The 27,775-nt window shown below is 41.4% G+C and overlaps 1 protein-coding gene across 4 annotated transcripts in view; it reads right to left on the reverse strand.

Moving 5' to 3' along the window:
* Positions 1-27,775, reverse strand: part of rnf152 (ring finger protein 152) — a 147,850-nt gene that overhangs the window by 64,224 nt on the left and 55,851 nt on the right. For 2 of the 4 annotated variants that reach the window (XM_034167671.1, XM_034167684.1), the window contains exon 2: positions 13,442-13,538. The exons of 1 other annotated variant lie outside the window; for it this stretch is intronic. The gene's annotated coding sequence lies outside the window, so the exon portion shown is untranslated. Of the gene's footprint in view, positions 1-13,441; positions 13,539-13,629; positions 13,766-27,775 lie in introns of those variants that run through there. One more of the 4 variants, XM_034167674.1, reaches the window with a different exon arrangement.

The following is a 27,775-nucleotide window of genomic DNA, read 5'->3' on the forward strand; positions in this document are numbered from 1 at the left end:
GTGAGAGTCTCAAATATTTATCCTCTGTTGGGTCACTGATGTCACAGTGATGGGAAGAAAAGCATCAAGAGCCATTGGTCACCAGAGGTCACTAAAGTTCAGGTGTGAGTTGCCATTGTTCTTAGTTACATTGGAGTGGAGGTGAAAGTGATATTTGAGCCTTGTATGTACAGCAAAATGTTTAAGGAAATAAACAAGTCCAGTTGACCTGACTTAACCACTTAACTATACACTACGTGGAATGGGCCCGATCGATCACTGTACCTTGATTTGCCGCTGAGGCGTGAAGCCGGCGGAAGTACAGAAAACGCCATCTTGTGTCCCCCAGAACTTCAAACGACAATATAAAAAAGACACCCGTCGCACACGCACAATTTAGATTAATAATTGCCGATTTAGCTTTGTTTGATTTGATTTAGCTTTGTTTGCACCGCAAAATGCCATCTTGCGCTGCAATTAATTGCACGAATCATGATACTCGTGAAAATCAGTTTTGCTTTATTATTATTATTATGAGTTTTCCATGATGTTGACAGGCCAGATTGAGTAATATACATTATTCAGTAATATAATACATATATTATACAGTAACACATATAATATATATAATATTATAATATATATGTAATATGAGATAATATAATAATACATATATTATATAATACATATAATACATGTAATATACATTTTGAAATTTTCACCCTCTAACTTGGTCTGGCTTCTTTGAAAATGTCAACTTCTATAGAGCATTATCAAATAATATTACTATACTATTTTTTATTTTGGATCTAAATAAGATGCTGCTCCATCTGATGATGAAAGTGAGTACACGCTCTGTACTTACATAAAAAGGTATTTTTCAAAATGTGTTAATCAGATGCTGTAAAGTTTTGAAATGTCAACAACTGTAAACAACTCATTTAAAATTGGGCCATTGCGCTAGTTGTATTTTGTTGTTTCAGACACTAAAGCTGTCACATAGTTAATTTTCAATTTGACAGAGTGTACACTGACGTGTGAATGGATTGACTGCTTTACATCAACTACGATTGTGATTTGTTGCAATGTTCCTACTTCTGCAAAACTAAAATACATTCTAATATTTACTTTAACTGATTGACCAGTTTTACTTGTGTGCCTTTCTGTGTGTGTGCACGACATTAAAAAGTATTTGTGCATTTGATTGTGGTTGATGTGCACCGTTTGGGGGGTGTTGAGTGAGTGTGTATGTGTGTTGTGTCAAATGAACATTATGTGTGACTGTATATGTCAAATGAACATTATGTGTGTGTGTGGGGGGGGGGGGGGGGGGCTTTGTGCATGTCCACAAGCGTATAATATGATAGAAAGTATTCAAATAGTGTTGCATTGCAAGAGCTTATAATGTCCATAGATTTAACAAGTTTTTGTTTCTATTTACTTTAGTAATCTATCAAAAACTACACTGCGTGTACAAGTCTTAAGTCTCGGTCCCACTGAGTGAAGAAGGAGTGAAGAAGGAGCCACGCACCCTGTTTTTTTTTTTGTTTCATGAGCTATCGTGGCATTATAGTGGCTCAGAGTGGCTCTTAGAGGCATTATCTTCAGTTAACGAGGCTCCTCTCTGAGCATGGCGCTAATTTCAAGATGTTCAAAATTTAGCAACAACAGCGTGGCGCAGTTTGTGTTCGAGTTACTGCGACGGCTTAGAGGCATTTGCGTGGTGCTTACGAGTCTGCAAAAAGTCCATTATCCGTGCGCCTGGCACCTTCGCAGGACCTGAGAGGCTATTTTTGGAGCGGCTCCTCCTCTTGCGCACACAATTGTGCGCTGGACTCTTTATATTTTGTAGTGGATTAATCATTTTCTGCCAAACCTTGGATGATGAAAACACTTCTAATCACTTCTGGCATCACAGAGGACTGTTTCATCTGGACGCTTTTTTTTCCTCTCTTTCCTGCTCCATGTGGGATGTATTTTGAACAGCTTAAGGTAATTATTTTTAGTGTTTTTTATAGCTTGATAAAACAGTTCCTTGCTGTAAAAGTATGTCTGTATGTTGATGTCTGTTGTATGTAAAAGTATGTTGATTTAATATCTTGTTAATGGATCACATAACCTCCGTTGTGTGCGCGCACTGAGGCAAGACCTGAGAGGCTATTTTTGGAGCGGCTCTCTTGCGCACACAAATCCACCTGCTCTGTGCGCTGGACTCTATATAAAATAATTGTTTTGTAGCGGATTAATCATTTTCTGTCAAACCTTGGATGCCGAAAATACCTCTAATCACTTCTGGAATTAATGAATCACATGAGCTCCGCTGTGTGTGCGCACTGAGGCAGTGACTCATCGTCACGCTTCAAACGAGCATTTAGGCGGAACGCCAGCTCACAAAAGAGTGATATTTCAGTCAATATTGCACGAACACAAAGTTAAAATTTGGGTGGCTGCATGAAAGTGGATGTGTGTTTAAAGCCATGGAAGATAATAACTCCAGTGGAACAGATAAGAGCAGGAGCTGTGCGGCAACACAGGTGGAGAGCACGCAAAAGACCGACTTTGAAGACCTAACACAAAGTTAAAAGTTGTATCATGGTGACTTGTAAGCTGCGGAAGAAATAAAGAAAAAAAAAAAAAAATATATATATATATATATATATATATATATATATATACACGAGGGCTGTAAATAAAGTAACGGCCCTTTTTATTTTTTTCAAAAACTATATGGATTTCATTCATATGTTTTTACGTCAGACATGCTTGAACCCTCGTGCTCATGCGTGAGTTTTTCCACGCCTGTCGGTGACGTCATTCGCCTGTGAGCACTCCTTGTGGGAGGAGTCATCCAGCCCCTCGTCGGAATTCCTTTGTCTGAGAAGTTGCTGAGAGACTGGCGCTTTGTTTGATCAAAATTTTTTCTAAACCTGTGAGACAGTGGACACGGTTCGAAAAATTAAGCTGGTTTTCAGTGAAAATTTTAACGGCTGATGAGAGATTTTGAGGTGATTCTGTCGCTTTAAGGACTTTTCACGGTGCGAGACGTCGCGCAGCGCTCTCAGGCGGCGTCATCAGCCTGTTCAAGCTGAAAACCTCCACATTTCAGGTTCTATTGATCCAGGACGTCGTGAGAGAACAGAGAAGTTTCAGAAGAAGTCGGTTTCAGCATTTTATCCGGATATTCCACTGTTAAAGGAGATTTTTTTAATGAAAGACGTGCGGACAGATCCGCGCGTCGGGACGCAGCCGACGCGGTGCAGCGGCACAGGAAAAACACCTCCGTGTTGATAACCATTTGTAAAATCCAGGCGGCTTTTGATGGCTTTCAGTGGAGTGAGTATATGAGAAATTGTTTAACAGGCAGGACATGTTCCAACTTGTCCTTAAGGCTTTCAACAGAGGTGTTTTTCCTGTGGCGGAGCGTCGCGGCGGCTGCGTCCCGACGAGCGGACCCGTCCGCACGTCTTTCATTAAAAAAATCTCCTATAACAGTGGAATATCCGGATAAAATGCTGAAACCAACTTCTTCTGAAACGTCTCTGTTCTCTCACGACGTCCTGGATCAATAGAGCCTGAAATGGAGGTTTTCAGCTTGAACAGGCTGACAAGGGCGCCTGAGAGCGCTGCGCGACGTCTCGCACCGTGAAAAGTCCTTAAAGCGACAGTCTCACCTCAAAATCTCTCATCAGCCGTTAAAATTTTCACTGAAAACCAGCTTAATTTTTCGAACCGTGTCCACTTCGATGTGTCTCACAGGTTTAGAAAAAATTTTGATCAAACAACGCGCCAGTCTCTCAGCAACTTCTCAGACAAAGGAATTCCGACGAGGGGCTGGACGACTCCTCCCACAAGGAGTGCTCACAGGCGAATGACGTCACCGACAGGCGTGGAAAAACTCACGCATGCGCACGAGGGTTCAAGCATGTCTGACGTAAAAACATATGAATGAAATCCATATAGTTTTTGAAAAAAATAAAAAGGACCCTTACTTTATTGACAGCCCTCGTATATATATTGAAAATGATCCACAGGTGTATATAATAAAACAGCCACCTCATTGTGTATGCAGAACAGCACCGCGCGCAAAAGAGTGCTTTTGCAGAAATAAACGGACGAACACAAAGTCAAAAGTGGATTCACGTTGTAAAAATGATTGTGTTTAAAGCCAGGGAAAAAATAAAGCCAGCAAGCCACAGATGGAAAGGAAGCCACTAGAAACAGCAGCGCGCGCGCAAAAGAGCGATTTTGCAGAAATAAACAAAGTTTTGTGTGTTTAAAGCCGCAAAAAAAAACAAAAACAAAAAAAAAGCCAGAGAGCCGCGGAGTCAGCGAGGAGCACAGAGGCGGCTCTCCAGGAACCTGTGGTTCGGGTCTAGCTGGTCTGGTGCATTACAGATGGACAGCAGCCTGGCGCACAGCGCACAACTGTGGAACTGTGATGGAGTGTCTATTTTTGGACTGCATTTAAATAAAAAAAAAGAAGGGACATCTTTAAATGCTGCTGTGAATCTGTGAATTGGAAACCCACACTTTGAAGGGACCAGATGTGGGAGGGCTGGAGGTTTGGACCAAACTCATGCCTAAACGTGCGCCAACATGCCGTTATCATGGCGCTACGTGGCTTAGTGTGATTGATGCGAGCCATTCGAGGCTGTAATGACAGGTCAGTCGTGGCTCACTAGAGGCTGCTACGCGGCACATGCGGCGTACAGAGAGGCACATAGTGGCGCCTTCATAGTGGATACGTGATAGATGAAAACGTGGGTCATTCTTCAAATAATCACCCCACACCCATGCGTGGCTCCTTCTTCAGCCTTCATTATTCGGTGGGACCGATGCTTTATAAATGGTAAATGGACTGCATTTATATAGCGCTTTTCCATCTGCATCAGATGCTCAAAGCGCTTTACAATTATGCCTCACATTCACCCCGTCTAACTTATACAACATTTACTCATACGTTATCAGACATACTCCAGCATATTCAGCTTTTTTTCATACATCAGCATACAATGGCTAAATCATCAAGATGTGACAGGCCAGTAATAACACCCACATTTTGTAATAATCTGCCACATTTTATAATAAACACCCTGAATACAATACAGTATGTAATATTATAACTAATATTGTAGGAGACATTAAATAGACAGAATACCTTGATAGCATGATGTTGTTCTGAATATAAGACTACTCTGAATCCAAGGCAACCCTCCCACCCCCACCTCAGACATTTTTGGAAAAAAGACGAAGATCAAATCTTGTTTTGTTTTGTTCTTTCCATAAAGAAAATGCACTTATTTTAAAAATGTAAATACATAAGCTCAGTGGTGTCAGAATTCATCAGAGTCATTGTCACTGAAAAAGACATGAATCGCTATCACAATTTTAATGACAAAGTATAACTCCCATATTTTGTATTAATCACTGAAATGTGACTTGTTTTTCAAAATGCAGTGAAATTTATTACGTCAATTTCAGGCTGTTTATTACAAAATGAGCCAGATTATTGTGAAATTTGAATACTTTCTATAGCGTTATTACAAAATGTGGCATTTCGGATATCTGTCTCAGCGACAGATATCCAAAACTTTTGTACAGCAATCATTTTCACATAAATTCAGCCTTATTTCATAATAAAAGATAGGACAGCAATCAAAGCGTGGCACCGGCACATCTGAGTCTGAGTCTCTGAGTCCAACTCTATACACCCAAACTGATCAAAGGGAATAATGTGATTATTAACCATCAGATGATAAAGTAAAACCTCTTAAATCATTCGAAAGTCAGTTTTAAGCAAAAACGAGGAGATAATTGGGGAATCGCTGCTGATGCTCTGAAATGACGCATGTGCAGTGAAATCAGGGGAGTGATTTTTAGGGGGGACTGTTCAGTCTGCGACACCAGGACCATGTAAAGGCAACATCATAATACTGCATAAACATTTTAAAAACATTCAAATTCAGTGAATTTCAATTTTAAATAGCAGACAAATTAAAAACATACAATAAAATGTGAGCATGTAAATCCTGAGTCCAGTTGTGAGTGCAGCCATGAGGTCAGGCGCAGTGAAAGTGTGCTGAAATCATAACTCTAGAACGCGTTTGTGCCACACCAAAAACCTGAATGTGACAGCTACTCAAAGGATGTAATAGTGAGACAGCCTCATATGACGTACTCATGACACATGTGCACTCTGCACAGAGGCAACAGTCCCATGATCCTGGATTGAGAATAAAATTTAACAAAATAAGAGTCATAATGGATGGAAAAAACAAAACTATGATAAATGTGGTTGGTACCATAGTTTTTACACGGGTTTTCTTCCTGTGGACAGAACAAACAAACAAGCAAACTGATTATATTCTCTGAACTCCTGTCCTGATTGGACACTGAAACTGAAATTTCTGGGTGGCGCATATGCAGCCTTATATGGTATTGTGGGGAAATATTTACCATAATTCAATATCCATGTGAAAGCACAAGTTGCATTCAACAATTCAGAGTTGCAACACTTCAATTACTAACTATTAAATTAGTCAACTATTTTCATCACTGATTAATCATTTTGAGTATTTTTTTTAATCTAAAATCTGTAATGTCTGCTTTTAAATGCGAATAATTTCTGGTTTACTTTACTAGTTTCTATACACCTGTCTGACAGTAAACTGCTGTAGACAAAACAAGACAACTAAAGGCACCATCTTGGGCTCTGGAAAACACTGATCAACATTTTCACAATTTTCAGATATGTTATGGATCAAATAACCAATCAATTAGCTGGTCAATTATTTTCCTGACTAACAGATTAAGAAAATAATTGTTAGTTGCAGCCCTAAAACAATTACACATCATTTAACCAACACTCCAGCTTTCCTGATGCTGGTGTGGCACGTTCATATGAGCCAACTGTACTAAAACTGGCATGAGAAATCAGAGAAATTTTGGGAAATATTCTCGTATGGGGCCCAATGTAACTATGAAGCTGTTGATACAAAGCACAAGCAAGATATAAATGATTTTCGACACATTTTTTTTTTTTACTGGTTTTACTAATTTGGGAGGACCTTGTGGCTTATACTCTTGTGCGACTTATATGCCTCCCCCCCCCCAAAAAAGAAAGCAGAAAAACGTATATGTTTTTTGAATATAAATAATTATAAATGTTCAATTATGAGTTTCCCAGGAATCAAAGCATGAAAAAAAATCTCCAATAACATTAGATTAAATCCCAATAATAAACAGTACACGAGAACAATGTACAAAAATCCCTAATGAAAGGCCATAAAACAATAGGCCTTATACTCAATCAATTCAATCAATCAATTTTTTTTTTATATAGCGCCAAATCACAACAAACAGTTGCCCCAAGGCACTTTATATTGTAAGGCAAGGCCATACAATAATTATGTAAAACCCCAACGGTCAAAACGACCCCCTGTGAGCAAGCACTTGGCTACAGTGGGAAGGAAAAACTCCCTTTTAACAGGAAGAAACCTCCAGCAGAACCAGGCTCAGGGAGGGGCAGTCTTCTGCTGGGACTGGTTGGGGCTGAGGGAGAGAACCAGGAAAAAGACATGCTGTGGAGGGGAGCAGAGATCGATCACTAATGATTAAATGCAGAGTGGTGCATACAGAGCAAAAAGAGAAAGAAACAGTGCATCATGGGAAACACCCAGCAGTCTACGTCTATAGCAGCATAACTAAGGAATGGTTCAGGGTCACCTGATCCAGCCCTAACTATAAGCTTTAGCAAAAAGGAAAGTTTTAAGCCTAATCTTAAAAGTAGAGAGGGTGTCTGTCTCCCTGATCTGAATTGGGAGCTGGTTCCACAGGAGAGGAGCCTGAAAGCTGAAGGCTCTGCCTCCCATTCTACTCTTACAAACCCTAGGAACTACAAGTAAGCCTGCAGTCTGAGAGCGAAGCGCTCTATTGGGGTGATATGGTACTACGAGGTCCCTAAGATAAGATGGGACCTGATTATTCAAAACCTTATAAGTAAGAAGAAGAATTTTAAATTCTATTCTAGAATTAACAGGAAGCCAATGAAGAGAGGCCAATATGGGTGAGATATGCTCTCTCATTCTAGTCCCCGTCAGTACTCTAGCTGCAGCATTTTGAATTAACTGAAGGCTTTTTAGGGAACTTTTAGGACAACCTGATAATAATGAATTACAACAGTCCAGCCTAGACAAAATAAATGCATGAATTAGTTTTTCAGCATCACTCTGAGACAAGACCTTTCTGATTTTAGAGATATTGCGTAAATGCAAAAAAGCAGTCCTACATATTTGTTTAATATGCGCTTTGAATGACATATCCTGATCAAAAATGACTCCAAGATTTCTCACAGTATTACTAGAGGTCAGGGTAATGCCATCCAGAGTAAGGATCTGGTTAGACACCATGTTTCTAAGATTTGTGGGGCCAAGTACAATAACTTCAGTTTTATCTGAGTTTAAAAGCAGGAAATTAGAGGTCATCCATGTCTTTATGTCTGTAAGACAATCCTGCAGTTTAGCTAATTGGTGTGTGTCCTCTGGCTTCATGGATAGATAAAGCTGGGTATCATCTGCGTAACAATGAAAATTTAAGCAATACCGTCTAATAATACTGCCTAAGGGAAGCATGTATAAAGTGAATAAAATTGGTCCTAGCACAGAACCTTGTGGAACTCCATAATTAACTTTAGTCTGTGAAGACGATTCCCCATTTACATGAACAAATTGTAATCTATTAGACAAATATGATTCAAACCTATGGCATGCTCTAATCTCTGTAACAAAATTTTATGGTCAACAGTATCAAAAGCAGCACTGAGGAGATGAGTCCACTGTCCGAGGCCATAAGAAGATCATTTGTAACCTTCACTAATGCTGTTTCTGTACTATGATGAATTCTAAAACCTGACTGAAACTCTTCAAATAGACCATTCCTCTGCAGATGATCAGTTAGCTGTTTTACAACTACCCTTTCAAGAATTTTTGAGAGAAAAGGAAGGTTGGAGATTGGCCTATAATTAGCTAAGATAGCTGGGTCAAGTGATGGCTTTTTAAGTAATGGTTTAATTACTGCCACCTTAAAAGCCTGTGGTACATAGCCAACTAACAAAGATAGATTGATCATATTTAAGATCGAAGCATTAAATAATGGTAGGGCTTCCTTGAGCAGCCTGGTAGGAATGGGGTCTAATAAACATGTTGATGGTTTGGATGAAGTAACTAATGAAAATAACTCAGACAGAACAATCGGAGAGAAAGAGTCTAACCAAATACCGGCATCACTGAAAGCAGCCAAAGATAACGATATGTCTTTGGGATGGTTATGAGTAATTTTTTCTCTAATAGTTAAAATTTTGTTAGCAAAGAAAGTCATGAAGTCATTACTAGTTAAAGTTAATGGAATACTCAGCTCAATAGAGCTCTGACTCTTTGTCAGCCTGGCTACAGTGCTGAAAAGAAACCTGGGGTTGTTCTTATTTTCTTCAATTAGTGATGAGTAGAAAGATGTCCTAGCTTTACGGAGGGCTTTTTTTATAGAGCAACAGACTCTTTTTCCAGGCTAAGTGAAGATCTTCTAAATTAGTGAGACGCCATTTCCTCTCCAACTTACGGGTTATCTGCTTTAAGCTACGAGTTTGTGAGTTATACCACGGAGTCAGGCACTTCTGATTTAAAGCTCTCTTTTTTAGAGGAGCTACAGCATCCAAAGTTGTCTTCAATGAGGATGTAAAACTATTGACGAGATACTCTATCTCACTTACAGAGTTTAGGTAGCTACTCTGCACTGTGTTGGTATATGGCATTAGAGAACATAAAGAAGGAATCATATCCTTAAACCTAGTTACAGCGCTTTCTGAAAGACTTCTAGTGTAATGAAACTTATTCCCCACTGCTGGGTAGTCCATCAGAGTAAATGTAAATGTTATTAAGAAATGATCAGACAGAAGGGAGTTTTCAGGGAATACTGTTAAGTCTTCTATTTCCATACCATAAGTCAGAACAAGATCTAAGATATGATTAAAGTGGTGGGTGGACTCATTTACTTTTTGAGCAAAGCCAATAGAGTCTAATAATAGATTAAATGCAGTGTTAAGGCTGTCATTCTCAGCATCTGTGTGGATGTTAAAATCGCCAACTATAATTATCTTATCTGAGCTAAGCACTAAGTCAGACAAAAGGTCTGAAAATTCACAGAGAAACTCACAGTAACGACCAGGTGGACGATAGATAATAACAAATAAAACTGGTTTTTGGGACTTCCAATTTGGATGGACAAGACTAAGAGTCAAGCTTTCAAATGAATTAAAGCTCTGTCTGGGTTTTTGATTAATTAATAAGCTGGAATGGAAGATTGCTGCTAATCCTCCGCCCCGGCCCGTGCTACGAGCATTCTGACAGTTAGTGTGACTCAGGGGTGTTGACTCATTTAAACTAACATATTCATCCTGCTGTAACCAGGTTTCTGTAAGGCAGAATAAATCAATATGTTGATCAATTATTATATCATTTACCAACAGGGACTTAGAAGAGAGAGACCTAATGTTTAATAGACCACATTTAACTGTTTTAGTCTGTGGTGCAGTTGAAGGTGCTATATTATTTTTTCTTTTTGAATTTTTATGCTTAAATAGATTTTTGCTGGTTATTGGTAGTCTGGGAGCAGGCACCGTCTCTACGGGGATGGGGTAATGAGGGGATGGCAGGGGGAGAGAAGCTGCAGAGAGGTGTGTAAGACTACAACTCTGCTTCCTGGTCCCAACCCTGGATAGTCACGGTTTGGAGGATTTAAGAAAATTGGCCAGATTTCTAGAAATGAAAGCTGCTCCATCCAAAGTGGGATGGATGCCATCTCTCCTAACAAGACCAGGTTTTCCCCAGAAGCTTTGCCAATTATCTATGAAGCCCACCTCATTTTTTGGACACCACTCAGACAGCCAGCAATTCAAGGAGAACATGCGGCTAAACATGTCACTCCCGGTCTGATTGGGGAGGGGCCCAGAGAAAACTACAGAGTCCGACATTGTTTTTGCAAAGTTACACACCGATTTAATGTTAATTTTAGTGACCTCCGATTGGCGTAACCGGGTGTCATTACTGCCGACGTGAATTACAATCTTACCAAATTTACGCTTAGCCTTAGCCAGCAGTTTCAAATTTCCTTCAATGTCGCCTGCTCTGGCCCTCGGAAGACAATTGACTATGGTTGCTGGTGTCGCTAACTTCACATTTCGCAAAACAGAGTCGCCAATAACCAGAGTTTGATCCTCAGCGGGTGTGTCGCCGAGTGGGGAAAAACGGTTAGAGATGTGAACGGGTTGGCGGTGTACACGGGGCTTCTGTTTAGGGCTACGCTTCCTCCTCACAGTCACCCAATCAGCCTGCTTTCCCGGCTGCTCGGGATCTGCCAGGGGGTAACTAACGGCGGCTACGGTACCTTGGTCCGCACCGACTACAGGGGCCTGGCTAGCTGTAGAATTTTCCACGGTGTGGAGCCGAGTCTCCAATTCGCCCAGCCTGGCCTCCAAAGCTACGAATAAGCTACACTTATTACAAGTACCGTTACTGCTAAAGGAGGCCGAGGAATAACTAAACATTTCACACCCAGAGCAGAAAAGTGCAGGAGAGACAGGAGAAGCCGCCATGCTAAATCGGCTAAGAGCTAGTAGCTACGCTAAGCTAGCGGATTCCTAAAAACACGCAAAGTGAATAATGTGTAAATAATTTAGAGGTGATTCAGCAGAGGGAGTGCTTTAGTTAAGGCACGTAAAGATTACACTGGGAAACAAATCGTTATCTAGGTAACTAGATCAATCTAACTGCGCAGATTAAACAGCTAACAGATACAGAAAAACACCGCTGTGCTCCGGAACAGGAAGTGATACAATACCGCAGTGAGAGCCAACCACCAGAGTACCGTATTTTCCGGACTATAAGTCGCACCGGAGTATAAGTCGCACCAGCCACTTTATCCATTATAAAGAAAAATAAACCATAAATAAGTTGCACTGGACTATAAGTCGCATGGACATACAGGTATGTTAACTTAACATGAAAAGTTCAGATGATAATATTGTGACGGCTACCATTTTCAGATGCATATTTCACCAGTCGTAACTTACAATCTGCAGAGTATGATTTTCTTTTTGGTGGCATTTTTTCGGGCCTTCTCCGTTGTCTTGTTAAGTTATCAGTAACGTTGAAATTTTTATTTTTCTATGGTAGTCAGAAGTCGCAGGAACAGTCACACAAGCCTTGAGTGCCCTCTCGTGAGCTGCATTTTACCTACAGATATGTTTATATTTTGCGGACCACATTGCGAGCCGAACCATGCAGCACCTACCTGCGCAGCTCATGACCACCCAGCGGTGTCGATCCAGCTCCTTCCAAGTGCAGACGCTAATCCTCCGCCGTCGCTCAGTGCTCCCATGCAGCTCTCAGCGTCAACTCTGCTCACACTGATATCCAAGGGTTGAAGCTGTTTTGTTAGCCGTCCCGGAATAAACACCATGTTCGTCTGCTTCAAACGCTATTCACAATCTTCGACGCCAGCTCCTTCCAAGTGCACACGCTAATCCTCCGCCGTCGCTCACCCGGTGCTCCCACGCAGCTCTCAGCGTCAACTTAAACACTCTGCTCACACTGATATCCAAGGGTTGAAGCTGTTTTGTTCGCCATGCCGGAATAACACCAAGCACCGTATTCGTCAGCTTCACACGCTGTGGGTGAGGTGAGGAATACGCGTCCAACGTTCTGTTCTCTGATTGGTTATCGCGACCAGCGTGACTTATAGGACGGCCGCCATACTACAGTGCCCATGATGCATTGCATTTCCTTTTCTGGTGGCCATTTTAAAACATAGATCGACTCTGTCACGTAAAATTGTTTTGTTACAGTAAATTAATTGAGATCCTAACGGTATATTTTTAATTTATAAGTCGCACCGGATAGGTATAGGTCGCACCCCCGGCCAAAACATGTAAAAAAGTGCGACTTATAGTCCGGAAAATACGGTACAAGTCGCACCTCCAGTGCGACTTGTACTCCTGACAATACGGTAGGCACGAGTTAAAAGGAAAGCTCTCTTCATTTATATGCAAATGTCAGAGCAACACTCACGTTGTACCATCTACTCCATATGAGTTACGATGTGAATATAATCCTTCGACTGCTAAAATACAGCTAACAATAAAAAAAAAGGTAGCTCAGAACAAAACATCATTACGGCCACCAAAAAATATGATTGATTTTGGGTTGACATGTGTCTACACAGACACACAGGTGCAAACATGAGAGCATTATGTTTCCCACATGCTACATCAATACTAAAAAGAAAAAACAAAACAGGAATGAGAGACAGAGAGGCTGTTCTGACACTCTCTCTCTAGCCTCATCATCAGAATGGCACCCACGACCTTGACATCCTCATACACACCATCACTGACAAACCTGTGATTACCTACCTCTCCATCTCTACTCTCTGTCCTCTGCAGCATCTTCTCTCACTCGCTCTCTTTGAAACTCCCTCCTTCCACACATACATTGCCTGATATCACAGCCCTGCAGCAGGAGCAAGAATGAAAAAAGGACAAATGTCAAACATAAAAACACAGCAGATGAACACATGAGCATGCACAGCGACACGCCTGACCTTCAACAGTCTCTCCTGAGGCCAAATGTGAAACAAACCTCTCAGACAGCTCCCTCCCTGCACATGCTTTCAAGGTACATCTAATGACACTGCTTTAACCACATAATGCTTCCTTTATGTGCAGATTCCACTTCACAAACCAGACTGAACAGTGCTGATAGGAAGCCTGAGGTAAAGAGAAAGCAAATGGTTCAATGCAAAGCTCTCCACCTACAGCTGACAGTATCAGATATTTGCTGGGGAGGTCAACAACATGTATCCAACATCAAAGAAACAACAAATCCGTTTTTCTGAAAACATTCTGTGGAGAAACGTGGCGATAATATTTAAATCTATCTAATAATATAGTAGCCAAGTGGCCTCTGTGTGCATGCATGCGTGTGTGCATGTGTATGGCTTTCATCACTTAGAAACTGGGGTGAGCTGACATTTGCAGTTTGGTATTTGGTATTTTGGGTCAAGGATGAACGATGTGAAAACGGAAAGTTGATAGGACTAATATTTTTGGAGAAATTATCGATATTAGCTAACAACAGTGAGCAATGGACACTGTGCTGCAATGCACCATGGGAGTTCAGCATATTGGGGATTTATATGTTGTTACGGTCGTTCATGTTCGTTTAACAGTGTTGTTAGTGTTATTGATTTATTGTGCTTTTGTAGTTCAATTGGATAGTCAGTTTAGTTAAGTGTCATGTTGCAGTTACCACGAGTGGGAAATGTAGTGCGTTTGAGGTCTTCCGCCAGTCTCGGTTTGTGGGTGTATAAAAATAAAAGCACCTGCTTGCGGCAGAATGCAGAAAAGACAAAAAACATCTGGCTCAGTTCTTCCGTACAGCTCGCCAAAATATTCTTGTGCTGCCCGCAACATCATTCAGCATGACTGTTTTGGTGGTGGGTCAGTGATGGTCTGGGGAGGCATATCTCTGGAAAGACGCACAGACCTCTACAGGCTAAATCCTTAGACCCAGTGGCAGACCCTACACCGGTGCAGTGGGTCCTAGGATCCTCCTGGTGCATGACAATGCTGGCATGACAATGCCGGCATTGTCATGCCAGCATTGTCATGTTCCTTTACAGTTCCTGTAGATTAAGGAATTGATACCATTGACTTCCCCCCATGCTCACATGACCTAAATAGAATAGAAAACCTCTGGGTCATTATGTTTTGGTCCATCTGATGCCATCAGGATGCACCTCAGACTCTCCAGGAGCTAAGTGATGCCCTGGTCCAGATCTGGGAGAAAATCCCCTAGGACACCAGCCATCATCTCATTAGGAGCATGCCCTGACATTGTTGGGCATTCATCCAAGCACGTGGGTGCCATACAAACTATTGAGTACCGCTTTGAGCTGTTGCAATGAAATTTTGACAAAATGGACAAGCCTGCCACATCATTTACTTTGATTTTTTGGTATCTTTGATTTCCGCCCTCTGTAGATGGACCATTTTCATTTCCATCAAATGATGTGTTATCCTTTCATTCCTAACATTACACAATCAATATCAGGAAAGATATCCAGCATGATTTCTTCCCCCATTGAGATCAGATGTGTTTTCAAAGTATTCCTTTAGTTTTTTTGAGCAGTGTATATAAATACATATAGACTCACCACCATCCACGTTTCTTTTATTAGATTAATTTTAAACGCCAGATCCTGCAAGTCACACAGCTCTGAGTTTAGTTGAAGAGCAATCGCAAAAGGGAAGACAGAAAAGTGACTTCTTCTAACCGGAGAGAAGTCATGTGACTTTTTTAGTCACTGAAATGGTTTTTACAAATTGTATTTATATTTTTCACATCTGTGAAAAAAGTGTACCTTTTGAAAATTCCGGATCTGGCTCCACAGCCCGCTGGGATATATTGCTAGGGGAAACTCTACTGTCATAACAATGACATTATGAAATAGTGATAGTAAATCCTAGTTTTCAGCCGTATGATGCTGTTGCCTCCTTCAAACAATTTGTTTTCAACTGTGTGTGTTGGCTGGTTTATTCTTGAAAGTAAAACATAACAGATCCTTCAGACATATGAAATACAACCTATGTCCCAGCCTTCAAAATATATATAATAGATTTTTATTAATTCACATGCATGTGTTATTTTATGAGCAATTAATGAAAATGGCAAGAAAACATGCTGTATCACAAACTGCTGACAAACCAGGAAAAAAATTGAATAGTAGAACAGGGCTTTTTTGTTTGTTTGTTTGTTTGTTTGTTTAAAGATCCCTCCAGTGGGTTCTAATACAGGTAAAATTCAAAAATGCCATTGATTGACTGTGAATGGATCCCACTTGGAGCATCCTAACTCCTGGCTCCCAGTCCGCCCTGCTCAATGCCATCGTTGTGACTCAGTGAACATTGAGGACCTGATTCAAATACTTCTGTTCTCCTCTTTAAAGCAAGAAGCATCGATACAAGTGATAAGTGATAAATTACCACCAAAGGTCCCAGTAACAAACAGAGATCCTTAACAAGGTTGGCATTGGATCCACAAAACAATTATGTTCATGAGTCTTAAAGAAGAATTCCAACATTTGTGCACCTTTGGTTGATTTGTAAATTGTTTTGGGTTGAACATTTCACTCATAATTAATTTTTTTTTCTCTCTATCATCAGTCCAGTATTTAATTTGACCATTAAAAGTGAGGAAGTGTACGAGGCAATCAGAAAACCTTGCAGTAAAATGCTTCTGGGCACTGAATACGGTAAAATTAGACATGTTGTGAAGCATGGATCATTTAGCTGCAGAGGTACATCTGTTCATATTTACCTCAAAGGAAGGTTATAATTTACCTCAGTATTTGTCTCCAGCAGTCCAATAAAGTCCTCAGTGTGTCCATAAAGGTCAAGTCTGCATGTTAGTTTTTAACCAGTGAAGAAAAAGTGGTCTATTTTCAAACTTATCAATAATTACAGGCAGCAAGGACCCGGACCATATTCAATGGCAAAGACAATGCAAACTCAGCTGAATGCGCCACAGAAACAACCCACAGGATGGTCACTCCTTGTTAAACACAGTAATGCTCTCACTGTGTGTCCACGCTTGTGTTTTCAGGTTCTTCTCAATAAAACCGCTTTCTAGAACATCCAAAGGTGGTGGGGAGCTTTTTTCTCCACCTTATGGTCAGCAAGCAAATAAACACACTGATATCCCTCACAGCCAAAATCTGATGAAAAGGATCAATGCAGGTGAGCTGCTGAGGCTTAGATGGATCAGCATGCCTGCGTCACCTCCTGTCTCTGATAATCACTTACTATACTGTGTGTTAATGCTGTAGAACTGCTATTCTTCATCGTTCATAAACAGAACAGTCCTAAGGTCTTACAAAAGTGTGGTCAGTGATGGCTTTTTTAATTTGTGTGAGAAAAGAAAAATTGAAATTACCCTTTATTTTCTACAATAAATAAATAAAAATTAAAAAATAGCCTTATTGGGTGATTTACAGTTTTCGTTTTGAAGATTTGTTTTAATGAAATTGGCATCATTACATATGAAAAGCTGACAAAGTCCAGCTTTTAAGTAAACAGCTACAGGAGATGTTTAAGACCTCCTTTTAAGGCCAAGTGTGGATTTCCATAGATTCAATCTTACAAAATCCTGTCTTGGGGATATCATGAATACCAAGTGCACAGGTAGCCAAGAGGCTGATTGGTTCCTCTTAAATATTAACTAAAACCCTCAATGCTGCTTAACTCACCAAACCTGTGGTTCATAAAATTAAAAAAAAGTGTTATCTAATGTGATTATCTGTGATTTTTGCAAACAAATTTAATAGGGATCATTATATGAATTAGGTTTCTTACAAAAAAAAAAAATGATTTTCTTGATCTAGCAGCCAGTGCTGTGGCCACCCGAGGAGCAGAAAGATAACTATCGGCTGTCTGGGAAGAAGCAGAGCAGCAGGACCCACTCATAGAGGTTAAGCCTCTGGATGCAGATAAAGATTTCCTTTTGTAATCAGACACTTTGCAGAGAAAATCAATTCTAAAAGCTGCAGTGTGGCGTGGCAAAATTCAGACTTAATGATGCAAATGGTTACTTTTTGAGAGTGGTCACAGCAGCCGTCTGAAAGAGGAATACAGAAAAGAGGTGAGTTGTTTAGTTGATCCAGTGGCTTCCAAGACAGGATTTTCAGTTTTGAGCTGCTCAAGACCTCTCAGAAGTCATTGTGACCCAAAATATTCAAGTGTGAAAAAGGTTTTTGTAAGTAGAACTTGTAAGAAACAGAAAATAACCCTCTATACTGTTACACTATGGAAAAAAGCATGAAATCATGATTACATCACTGCATGCGTCACTGTGTGGAATTTCATTGGGAATTCAGGAGTTTTAAGGCCCGTCACACAGAGCAAGAATATGCAGGAACCAGCCCGACACAGCAAATATTGCCATAATCCGACACAGTCAGGAGGAAAAGAGGCGTGGCCAGCAGTGTCAGAACACATCCAGATTACGTCGTCCACACCTACATGATGGCATCCAAAGTGGATATAGACAACAGGTAGATGACACAGACTGCTGTCAGACAGCCATAAGGGCCCCTTCACACATAACGCGATTGAAGCCGACTAGGAGGAACTGCATGCCACTTGTGAAAAACTGGAGCCGCCTCCAAGGCCTGGTACACCTGTCGCCACAACATTCATGCACACAAGCGGCCGAAATACAGCGAATGCCCTGCGCGTGCTCATTCGATCCCTCTCTCGGCAGGTGTCGGCCAAATTCCAGGTAACACACATGAACATCCAACACTGCTCGCTGGACACTTAGAAAATGTGGTGCCATTTGCGCTGTCAGCAAAACATTGAGAAGATGATCATTTTTGACCTAGCTGTGAAAAGTGTCTAAGTGCCACACGAAAGTGGCGTAACTTAGCAACACACATGGGTGTGACTGTGCCGAACACCCCCCCCACACACACACACAGAGAGACAAATGGCTTGTGGAGTGTGTCGTCCCGCCCCACCACCACCCCACACACACACACACACACACACACACACACACACACACACACACACACACAATGAATCCAACATTGTCAGCTGTGGCTGAAGGTCCCGGAGTCTGGTGCTGGACCAGCTGACCGCTGTGTCCTGTACCTCAGCTGGAGAACACACAGTGCACATGTGTGTTCGGGCACTCACGCCCTCATGAGGACCGGCCAGCGTCTGAGCGCGCGGCACGGTGTGAAGCCGGCCAGCTGGCTGATGTCACTTCCACCACAAACCGTAGTTTACATGACAGACAGAAAGAGTAGAAATTAAATAAAACACACGGGTGAAGGCGTGAACTCATTGTTGTGTGATTATACGCTTTGCTATAGACATACGGGGGCATGTCAGCTGACCGCCAAGTGACTGACAGCTGGATGTGACCGTGCACACAAGGTGTTACATTACAACACAGACATCAGACAGATGCAGGGCAAACACATAATAATACATACATGACATTAAAATCACAGAACAAAGCAACAGAGAGTGAGCCTTTTTTTTCTGTGAGGTCTGCCGAAATCCACTGACAGAGGTGGGCGTGTCCCCCTGCGATGTGCAGCTGTTCAAATATCTGTGCTCGCAAGTCACAGCTCGGGGACACCTGTACTGACTTGTAGGATAAGAAGTCGCATAACCACAGCGTGACACATGGGCGTCGGCATGCTGTCCTCGCGTGGGAATAAATTAAAACATATTGCTTCAGCTGACCGTCGCGTCAGCATACCGCAACACTGCTGAATATCATGCCATGCAGGAAATCACCCCACGGGATGCCCCCGCAAGGCACGTGTCAGTGCGGGATTTCCCCACATTGTAATAACTAAAACACATATCACATTTGCAGCGGATCAATGCTGATGTGTTCACGAAGCGAGAGCCGGCTCTTCATGAGCGGGAGCCAACTAGCTCTTAATTAAACGAGTGCATCAGGTCATGCAAAACATGAAAGAGAGAACAGTAATCCACATCATTTTATTACTTCCTGGTGTATGTCTAGGCTCGCACTGTGTTCGTGCGTGAACAGAAGCATGTACGAAACCGAGGCGATGGTTTTGTGCACACCTGTCCGAATGTGCATTCCTCCCTGCCCTGTCATTAGTAGGGTGCTAACTACAGCACAATAGGTGCTAATTAGAGCAATTGTTTAGTCACTAGCCTATAGCAGTCTGCCTCTCGGTAGGAGGGGTCTGGTTAGGTTTAAAACTTTAGCTTTTGTGGCTTCTGTTTATTCTTCTCTACAAGAGTCAAGACAGAAGTCAGACTACCAGAGCAAGAATTTTAGCTGAGGAAGCTTCTGCGATTTGAAGCGAAACGTCCTCGCGTCAAGCAAGCCAGTCCAGTCGAAGATTCAAGCTTCTCTCCTATGGAAACCACCTGGACAACTGAGAGCCTACACAGAAAATCAGCAGCACAATGTAACTCTGGATACCACAATGGTTGGATTATCACATGGGTTTTATTTTTGCCGTTGTTGATTCCAGCACACAGCAGCCGGCTAAGAGGATTTTAATCACAGGCTGCGCTCCCAGTTTCATGTTCGCGTTGTGAAACACTCCTGGGCCATTGTTGGAGGTGAGATTCATGTTTATTATAGCCCCTTTCACACCGGGCCTGCTTCAAGTTGCTTCACGCAGCGTCATGACAACGTAGGAATGTCTGCGTCAGTTCTGCGCAGCAGGGGGGCAGAGAGTAGGTGAGAGCGCAGAGAAGGTGCTGCAGGCAGACTCAGCTGCAGCCAAACTGTGGGTTCTGATTTCTTTTCTAGTTAATATGTCTTTTTGCCTCATTCCTGCTATGTATGACGGGGGTATTAGGTCCTGCCCACATGGAAACAGGTTTAGGAGTATCTACATATGTTTTGTATGGTATTGGTGTTTTGTCCACACACAATCTGAGTTTTTGTTGGCCAAAAATGATGTTTAAAAATGGGTTCCCGAGTGGGTAAATCGGAAAAGGCTGGATTTGTATTGTCTGTGTGGACAAACAATACATAACATTTCTGAAACAATTTTGTCATAGCACCACTTGTCTAACACAGTGGCTCATAATTAATGACATGTTGTTGTTAATAGTTGAAGCTACTTTTTTTTTGTCTTGGTGGATCATGAATGGTAATTTTCATCACAAGCACCAATCTAAAGAGTGCACATTCAGTTTGGATTTATCGTGTGCATTGTTTGCTTTTTCTTTTCCACTGCCGTGCGCCTGACAGCACTTCTCTGAAAACACCTTGTGTGGGATCTTTTAATATATAAAAAGGTACATTAAAGTTTATGTGGACTCTCCATTAGTTTTGTCTTTTTGCATAATTTGTATAATTGAGTTTTTCCATGTTCCTGTGTGGCGATCCGGTCGGAAGAAGACAAACGTGAGTAACAGAGTAACCGCAACAGAGTGACTGCAATTGTTTTTTTTTTAATCTGTCTCTATTTTTCAAGGCTGTCAGTTGTTTTCCAGCCATAGAAACTCCAGTGAAAGATGTAAAAATGCACACATGAGCATGCACACAAGATATAGTGGCACATACAGGTCTGGCATATGTACTACGGCATTTTCGTGTGGATGCAGATATTTCTTGAAACGGTGCCGTATTTACCAAACACAATTTGAAAATGACAAAGTAAAAGATCATATTGGGAAAGTGCTGTATCTGTGTGGACAAGGTCTTAACCAGGTGGCACCACTGACAGTTTCATGCACAATAGAGTGAGACAGCACCGGAAATACATCTTGATCGCATTTGTTTGACTGATTAGTGGCTGTGTGCTTGCACCCATGCCACTCTGTGTCCACCTTAACCTGTCAACTTTCAGAAGTTAAATACTGATCCTGATTAGTACTAGGTTACGATACCACTTAGGAACATGAGCTGCACACCTTTTTCCATGTAGAACTGCAACTCAATCAAAAAAGGAATCAGGTGTAAAACGTGCTAAATCCCAGTGCCGATCTCTATGAGATCTGCTGTGGTAACCCCCCCCCACTCCAAACCAAATGCAATTGTGGCTATTAGGGCTGGTTTTCTAAAAACAAACATTTCAATGTGAGAATGTAAGAAACCTACCAAAAACAATGTTTTAATACAGGGATTCTAGACTTCATAAAATACTACCATCTTGACATCAGTTTTAAACTTTAACTAGACGTTCACACACACTAGTTAGAGGAATTCTCATGCCAATACTCAGAAAATCCTGGTAAACACACATATCCCATCTATTTCATGACCATTACAGAAGAAGACACCCACTCCCACTTCTGGATGGAGCTGCACCTCAGTCAGAGAGAAAACGATAAAGAAAATGATCAGTGGTTTTGACAAATCAAAAAGAAATACAACTCTCCATTAGTAGACTATGGAAAAAGCATAAAAAAATGTATTACAATGCTGCTGGTAAAACCTGTGTGGAGCTCTACTGGGAATGGAGGACTTTATATTTATTTATTTACTTGACGGCTCATTCAATTAATTAATTAATATGATGCTAACAAGTGGCTTCAGTGGTATACAACACACATTATTAATAAATAGCATCCCTCCATCCAATCAGACATTTTGTTTTACTTTTTCTTTGACGAGTCATGAAGGCTGTAACTTATCCCAATAAACATCAAGTGACAAAGACTGCAAGGTAATTATAACTTATTGAAGAAAACTGACAAAATTTCAGCCAGAAGAATAAGAGGCAAGGTTATTAGCCTGAATCTGACTCTCTTCCACTGACAACCAGCAAAAACTAGATTTAAATTGAAAAAAAAACAGCCTTTTTTTCTGTTTCCAAAAGACACGGGTGTGAATGAGCATTTGCATTTTTCTATAACCGTTCTCATTATGGTCAAACAGCAGCTCGTATAAAGGGCTGATGGAAAACCTGGACTACTGAAGTTGTAGTTATCTAAAAAAAAAAAAAGACATCAATATGGACACCCGTACGTAGGCCATTCTGTTGCCATGACCACCAGCAACAGCAGCAGAGACATTGTAATGCTGTCGTCACCAAATGCCAGCGGGGAATCAGTGATTCCTAAATAAATTAGTCTGGAGAAAAGTGCTGAGGCCCAAACCCTTTAATTGTATCAGCATGAAACAAAATTATAGACAAACTGCTACATGTAATACCTAATGCACATTATACTAGCTTCACTATCTGTCTTCCATTTCCTCCTCGTCTCCTGTCCCACTCCATCATCTGTTTGAAACATTTATATTGGGCATTCATTGCCAGGAGAGACGGGGAGAAATGTCAAGACAAGGGAGACATGGATTATCTTCCCTCACTGGCCTTTTCATTTCTCATTCTATATCTCCTGCCATTCGTTGGGTCCTTGCTTCTCTTTGTCATTCTCTGCCTCTCTCTTGCCTTCTCTTTTTATCCTGTCATCTACATTGGGTGTCTGGGGTTCCGCTGAGCCTCAGTTGTATAAGCAGAGAAGACGCGATGACAAGCAGAGATGCTGCACTCAGAACAGCTGAACAGGCTTCACTTGTATGTGATTTCAAATTCCACCAAAACGGCTGATGTCCCCTTAAAAAGTGAAGTCTGGAACTGTGAGCTGGTCACCACATCCACAACAACACCCTGGGTTCTGGATGGCAACCACTCACCCAGATAATTATAAAGTAATACTAAAATGAAAAAAATATCCCACTGCGGTGATATAATACTTCTGTAAATATTCTACTTCTCTTTCTGTGAATTTAAACTTTCGTAACCCTCTGCAGTCCAGAGTATAACTGGTCGTTTTGACTACTTTTGGTTTTACCTTCATAATTTACCTTTTGGTGTCATTTTTTCCAGCACAACCTCACCTGTGTGACTTTATAGTTTTTATGTTCTGACATACTGCATCAACACAGTGAACCTAAATTCACACAAAAACATATAATCTGAATGGGGGGAAAGTTTGTTTTTTATTGTGAAAACTACAAACATTTTAACAAACCATTGTTGTAACTTAGAATGCAAATATAAATTGTAAATTTCAAAAACATATGTACAAATGTAGCATAAACAAAGTTATATCCAAGTATTTACATTGAAATGCAATAATACATGCAATAAGATGACTCCAGAGGGTTAATATCTCACCCAACACTCTAATATTGGCCTACCTTACACACAGATAGAGATGAAAAAGAAATCTGCAGGCTGGAGGGATTTCTATTACGGTACTCCATTCCTCAGATGAGCATTTTAATTCAAAACTGAAAACATCTGTTCTCTATAGCTTAACATAAACAATGGCCCCAGAAGCTTGCACTGTTATGATTGTCATGATCTTTATGCAACTACGTTGGAGTGTATGTGCGTGTGAGGTTGGTCAAGAAGGCCTAAACTGATTTTTTTTTTTTAATAACTCGGCAGATGAATTGGGTCAAAGGACGGGGAAAAAGTCATTTGATTTTGGTTGATCATCAATGTCCGAAGTCATAGTCAAATGTCCAGCCCCATGCTTGTATACAGAAAAATGACTGCTAACTTCAGGGAAATTGGTTAAGATAGTATTGTTAGTTAACTTGACAGTTTAAAAGCATAAGACATTTTCTCTACATGGCTAATACTTTGAAATTGGGTGGTGCACAGTAACCCATGCTTATCCTCACATACTATGTTGTAAAGCAAAGAAGACTTTTGTCTGTGTCCGTTTGGCCTGAAGTACACATGTAAATGTGGAGATGTCTGGAGTTATATTTGATGTGGACATGTCCTGTCTCTGGCAATAAGTCTGTGAGCAGGGCTTATGTCCGTTTTGTCCTTTATTTAACACAATGATGAGAGAGTTTGAGGGGAGAGCGAGGAACTGCCTGCAGCCAGCCAGTTTTAACTTCTAATTGTTCACATGTACACACGAACGAATCGTGAGCAGGACTTTTATGGACTTTATTTAAACACAGTTGTGAGAGAATTTAAGAGAAAGTCGCTGCAGCAGCAGCCAGAACGAGCATGTTTTTTTCTGTGCTCTTTGCGCGTGTAGTTTTACTGCATTGTGTACAAGGTATAAAAATAATCCTGCGTGATTTATACTTTGAGAATGATAGAACATTGCAGGAATCATAAATTGTCATCGGGTAATGTTGTATTGTGAGGGTGTGGCTTCCAGTCACGTTGAGTACCGTTGCTTTGCCCTGACTTGCGTTGAAACCACTTGGTTATGGGCCTTTGCATCCACGTGGCGTCGTCATGATGTTGCACAACGCAACTCGAAGTGGACCCGGTGTGAAAGGGGCTTCAGTCACACTCTCACTCACACCTATGGTTAATTTAAATCAACAATTCACCTAACCTGCATATCTATGGTAGTAGGAAGCATGTGTAGAACCTGGAAGGATCCCACGCAAACATCGGGAGAACAAGCAAACTACATGCAGAAAGGATTGGGTCGGATTTGAACTTCTTGCTGTGACACAACAGGGCTAACCACTAAGTCACTGTGATGCCCTCACTGGAAATAAATGTTGAGAAATGCATGATATTGTGCATCCATAGGTAACAGCAAATGTGTTTTCACCATTATTCTGTAGAAGCTCAAGGAAGCCTATTCCAACACAGATTACTGAAAAAAGATTGACAGAAATTAATTATAAAAAATATATCTGGCTGTTTATTATGAAAGAATGACTTGCAGGAACAATGATAACACCTTATGAAGTCGTATTGTTTTTCAAAACATTACATTGGCATTCAGGCAGCAAGGCAATTAATTACTGAATTATACCATGCCCGCTTGCACAATGGGTACATTACCAGGTACACTGTCTAACAAAGGGGAAGCAGCCAAGCTTTATAACATTTAGCATTAAGATTAAAATGTCTGCTGCTAAAGCTCTGGCTTGTAAGATTTCAGCGCCAGTGTATATTTTGCAAAACAATTCATTCAAATTGTGTTGAAATACACAGAGGACAACAATCAGCAACGCCGCTTTCTACACATAAGCGGCAAGGCCGAAAACCAACATTGAATGCCCGTGACCTTTGATTCCTCAGGCGGCACTGCATTAAAAACCAACATCTTTGTGTAAAAGAACTCTTCAGAAAACCACTGTCAGTTAATACAGTTCCTTGCTACATCTGCAAGTGCAAGTTAAAACTCTATCATGTAAAGTGAAAGCCATACATCAACAACATCCAGAAACGCTGCCGCCTTCTCTGGGCCTGAGCTCATTTTAAATGGACAGACGCAAAGTGGAAAAGGGTGCTGTGGTCTGATGAATCCACATTTCAAATTGTTTTTGAAAATCATTGACATTGTGTCCGGACAAAAGACGAAAAACACCATCCAGATTGTTACCAGCGCAAAGCTCAAAAGCCAGCATCTGTGATGGTATGGGGGTGTGTTAGTGCCCATGGCATGGGCAACTTACACATCTGTGATGGCACCATCAATGCTGAAAGGTACATCCAGGTTTTGGAGCAACACATGCTGCCATCCAAGCAAGGTCTTTTTCAGGGACGTCCCTGCTTATTTCAGCAAGACAATGCCAAGCCACATTCTGCACGTGTTACAACAGCGTTGCTTTGTAGTAAAGAGTGCAGGTACTAGACTGGCCTGCTTGCAGTCCAGACCTGTTGCCCATTGAAAATGTGTGGCACATTATGAAGTGCAAAATACAACAACGGAGACCCCGGACTGTTGAACAACTGAAGTCGTACGAGGTGTATTAGATAAGAAACTGACACTTTTATTTATTTTTTTTTAACTATATGGATTTGAATGACGTGCGACTACACCAATCATGCTTGAACCCTCGTGCGCATGCGTGAGTTTTTTCACGCGTCGGTGACGTCATTTCCCTGTGGGCAGGCCTTGAGTGAGATGTGGTCCAGCCCTCTAGGCTGAATTCCTTTGTTTCACACGCTGCTCGAGACAGCGCGCGTTGCTTTATCAAAATTTTTTCTGGACCTGTGAGGAATATCCGAGTGGACACTATTCGAGAAATTTAGCTGGTTTTCAGTGAAAAGTTTAACGGCTGATGAGAGATTATGGGGTGTTTCTGTCGCTGTAAGGACTTCCCACGGAGCGGGACGTCGCACAGCGCTTCCAGGAGCCGTCGTCGGCCTGTTTCGAGCTGAAAACATCCTAATTTAAGGCTTAATTCACCCAGGACGTCGTGAGAGAACAGAGAAGATTCAGAAGAGGCCGGCATGAGGACTTTATGTGGACATTCCACTGTTTAAGGACATTTTGTAATGAAAGACGTGCGCGCAAATTCGCCGAGTCGTCACGGAAACAACTAGTGGTAAATCTAAAGACGGTACGTCTGTGTGCACCGCGACAGGAAAAACACCTCCGTGTTGAAAATCATTTGTAAAATTCAGGCGGCTTTTGATGGCTTTCAACAAGTGAGTGAGAAATTGTTTAACAGCTTGGGCATGTTCCAACTTGCCTGTTAAGGTTTCCAACAGAGGTGTTTTTCCTGTCGCGACCCCCGCGGTCGGGTCCGGCCCGACATGCGACTCTGCCCGCACGTTCTTTCATTACAAAATGTCCGTTAACAATGGAATGTCCGAATAAACTCCTCATGCCGACTTCTTCTGAAAGTTCTCTGTTCTCTGACGACTTCCTGGGTCAACACAGCCTGAAATGTGGAAGTTTTCAACTTGAAACGGCGAGACGCTGCCGCCTCAAAGCGCAGATCACCGTCAGGCACCATGGGCCGTCCTTAAAGCAACACTACCAGACCAAAATCTCTCATCAGCCATTAAAATTTTTACCGAAAACCAGCTGAATTTATCGAATGGTGTCCACTCAGTTGTGCCTTACAGCTTTTGAAAAAATTTTTATCAAACAAAGCAGCAGTCTCTGAGCCATTCCTAAACAATGAAAAATTGACGAGAGGGTGGGCGACTCCTCACTCAAAGACTGCCTACAGGCGAATGACGTAACCGACAGGCGTGAAAAAACTCTTGCATGCCCACGAGGGTTCAAGCATGTCTGATGTAATCACACGTGATTCAAATCCATATGGTTTTTGAAAATAATAATAAGGTCGGATACTTTTCTAACAGACCTCGTACATCAAGCAAGAACAGGAAAGAATTCCACCTACAAAGCTTCAACAATTAGTGTCCTCAGTTCCCAAATGCTTATTGAGTGTTGTTAGAAGGAAAGGTGATGTAACACAGTGGTAAACATACCACT

Source organism: Thalassophryne amazonica, chromosome 1, assembly GCF_902500255.1.
Source record: "Thalassophryne amazonica chromosome 1, fThaAma1.1, whole genome shotgun sequence".
In the NCBI taxonomy this organism is placed as follows: Eukaryota; Metazoa; Chordata; class Actinopteri; order Batrachoidiformes; family Batrachoididae; genus Thalassophryne; species Thalassophryne amazonica.